Below are 3,962 nucleotides of genomic sequence, written 5' to 3' on the forward strand. Positions count from 1 at the left end.
TGGAGAGCTAGAGAGTAGTAGGGATCATTACCAACAAAGTTTCTTCCACCTTGTGTAGACGAAGAGCCACCAACCTCCATATTTCTCACATGCCAGGATGGCGAAGAGATGGATTAATTCCCGCAGTAGTCTTCACTCTCTTAGGCCTTAATTCACATGTCATTTCAACTTAATTGATGGATAATCGATTTTATAGATTAGGGTTAGGGTTTGGAAAGAGGGAAAATTCTAGGTTATACGATTTTGAGGGTTAATTGATGGAATATGAAGGTAATAGGTGTTAAGTGGATGATAAATAGTAATGAGGTTCATACTTTGACAGAAATTAAGGAAGATTTGAGGTTTAGGGAAGAATTGTAGAGAAATATGAGGTTTTAGGTTTTTGAAATTCGTATTTAACCACTGTCTCTAGAATTATACTTAATCGATTAAGTGCAGTGTCAATCGACTAATGATTTGTATTATTTTCGCAAACAATCGATTAAGAGCCAATTTAATTGACTAACATAATTAAAAATTGTTCTTTTGGAATCGATTAACAGATACTTAATCTATTAAAGCACTTGAAAATGAGCCTCGATAATTGATTAACTAGAGAAATAATCGATTAATGAGAGTCCTTTCATAACAATTAATACATTTCAAGTTTTGCTTAGGGAATGCTATGATCTAACTAGACAGAACTTATCCTAAATAATGATCAATCACACCCATGGATATTGAATCAAATAAGAAAACATATAAGCAATTTGCATCCACACAAACAAGATAGACATTTGAATAAAGATAAAAAAGGTTCATGAATATCCAAGCAACTTTATTGCAACTAACAAATATGTGATTCATCAAGTATTCCTAGCTCTCTTTTTAAAACAAAGAAGGTGTTTATAGGAAGAGGTTTAGTGAAAATCTCAGCAAGTTGTTTTGAATTTTCAACAAATTCAATCATATAATCACCTTTTTGAACATGACCTCTCAAGAAATGATACCTTAATTCTATATGCTTGGTGTGAGAATGCCAAACAGGATGCTTCAATTGATTTATCGCACTAGTATTATCATATTTAATAGTAATTTTGTCAAGCATACGACCAAAATCTAAAAGTTGTTGCTTCATCCATAAGATTTGAGTGCAACACCACTGTGACAATATATTCTACTTTTGTGGTTGAAAGAGAAACACATGTTTGCTTCTTACTATGCCAAGAAACTAGAGAGCTTCCTAAAGGTGGCAAGTATCACTAGTACTTTTCTAATCCATCCTACATTCAGGAAAATCAAATCCAGAATAACATATTAAGATCAAAGAAGCATCCTTGGGATACCACAATCTCAAGCTTAATGTTCCTTTCAAGTATTTCATAATTCTTTTAGTAGCCGTGAAATGTGATTCTTTGGGATTAACTTGGTATCTAGTGCACACACATACATTAAACATAATATCAAGTCTACTTGAAGTTAGATAATGAAAAATCATATCATACCTCGACATTTAGTTACCTCAATAGATTTTCCTTTCTCATCCTTATCAAGAGAGCGTGAAGTAACCATAAGTGTGGAACCATCCTTTGATTTTTCCATGTCAAACCTCTTCAAAAGCTCCTTGCAATACTTTTTTTGATGGACAAATATACCATTATCCATTTTCTTGATTTATAGCTCATGAAAGAAAGTGAGCTCTCCCATTATAGATAATTCAAACTCTCCTTTCATCCGATCAGAAAATTTCTTACACAACATCATGAGTAGCACCAAATATATTATTATCAACATATTTGAACTAGGAAAATATCTTTTTCCGAGTTTTGTATAAAATGAGTGGAATGAACCTTACCTCTTGCAAATACCTTCTCTTAATGAATAACTAAGCCTATCATACCAAGCACTAGGAGCTTGCTTTAATCCATATAATGCCTTTTTCGACTTGAAACATGATTTGGAAATTTATAGTTTTCAAAATTGGGAGGTTGCTCCACATATACCTCTTCTTGAATAAAGCCATTCAAGAAGGCACTTTTCACATCCATTTGAAAATTTTGAAGTGCATAATAGATGAAAAGAGCAACATAATACCCTCTAATCTTGCTACGGGAGCATAGGTCTCATCATAATCAATACCTTCTTCTTGATTGTAAACTTTGGCTACCAATCTAGCCTTGTTTCTAATAATCAAGCCGAACTCATCAAGTTTATTTCTAAACACCCATTTTGATCCAATTATGGGATGGTCACTTGGTCTAGGGACTAAATCCCACTTATTATTTCTTTCGAATTGGTTTAGCTCTTCTTACATAGCAAGTGACTAATGCTCATCCTGTATGACCTCATTGGTGGTCTTAGGCTCAATTTGAGAAACAAAAGCAAAGAAGTTGCAAATATTTCGTGAAGAATTTCGGGTTACCACTCCCTTAAAATGTCACATATAATGTTGTCAATAGGATGATCTTTCTTTGTTTTTCATGCTTGTGGCATTCTTGCAAGATCTTGAATTAAATCTTGATCTTCTTGCATTACTTTTTCAGATTCTTGGTCCTTCATGTAACCATATTCTAGAAGATAGGGGGAACATACTCAAGAGATTCATGTCAAAATCATATGAAGTATGCCAAGTGAAAAAAACTTCAATCTTTCAAGAAGATGTTGGTTTGTCATCATAAAAAAGTGAGAGATTGTAAAGACGATCTTGCTCTTGACCTTGGCATGGTTTTGATGAAGACACGAAGATCACCAAAAATAAGAAAAAGGAAGAAGACCTTGAAGACAAAGCTTCAAAGCTTCTAGATTATATAAGTCTTCTAAGATATGTATTCTATCCTTAATATTTTATATATACTTATTCTCAATTCTCAAAGTGAAAACCTTTTTGAAATCAATTGAAAACTTAGAGTAAAAGGAAATCAATTTTCAAAATGCTAAGTAACTGGTTTCTTGACCTAGGTAATAAGTTACTGAACCTGAGTAATAGGTTACTTGCACTATATAACAATGAGTAACAGGCTACTCAGACTGACTAACAAGTTACCCAAACTGAGTAGCGGGTTATCCAAAAAAGCAGCATAGAGTAATCGATTAATCAAAGGAGTAATCGATTATCTAATTGATTGGACTATGTGGATCTTAACGATGACAGTGACGAGCCAAAGTCTTAGGGTTTTTGTTTAGGAATTATTGCTAGTTATTGTTCGATGATTTAGTCAGTGAACTTGTTGAAAATTTTGGCTTGTAATAGTTTAACTTTAGTTTGAATTCTGTTTATATGAACTTTGTTATTATTATTCTATGTAGCTTACTTTATTTTATCCTCTTATAGCATATATTTTATGGTACATCTACTTTACTCACCTAGGCTTAGACATAAGCCATAAACATATCTTATACCCTTTTGCTACATATATTTGTATACTGGGTTGGAAACTTGGATTTTCATTTTTTTGATGAAGCCAATAGGAGAAGATAAGTTGGAGTTGTATTTTCTGGTTTAAATATTTTAGGGCACATATTCAAAAACAAAATAACTCACCAAAGATGATTTATCCCTTGCTACCCCAACTGAATCTCAAATTTTATATTGGACAGAACCCTTGAGCCATAAAATAAAAGGCAATGATCCCCTCCCAACTCTAACATGATAAGAGAGCATTGTTGTTTCTTTTGGTTGCATTCGTGTTGAAGGGAGGTATTAAATTGTTTGGAAAAGTGAAAATAAAAGTAAATGTTTTATTATAAAAGTGGCGTATAAACCAACATCTCATTTATGAACATAAAAAGTAAAAACCTCACAAAAAGAGGAGTAAGAAAGATAAATGATGGTGTGTTAGTAACATAAAAGGGCAAAAAAAAAAAGGATTGGTTGGATTACAAATGGGAGGATAATTGATACACTTGGGTACAAATAGAGAAATATTGATTTGTGATAAATTGCTCTCTTAACCTATCAAAATTGTAAGATCAAGATGGAAAAC

Source organism: Lupinus angustifolius, chromosome LG06 (genome assembly GCF_001865875.1).
Source record: "Lupinus angustifolius cultivar Tanjil chromosome LG06, LupAngTanjil_v1.0, whole genome shotgun sequence".
Taxonomy (NCBI): Eukaryota; Viridiplantae; Streptophyta; class Magnoliopsida; order Fabales; family Fabaceae; genus Lupinus; species Lupinus angustifolius.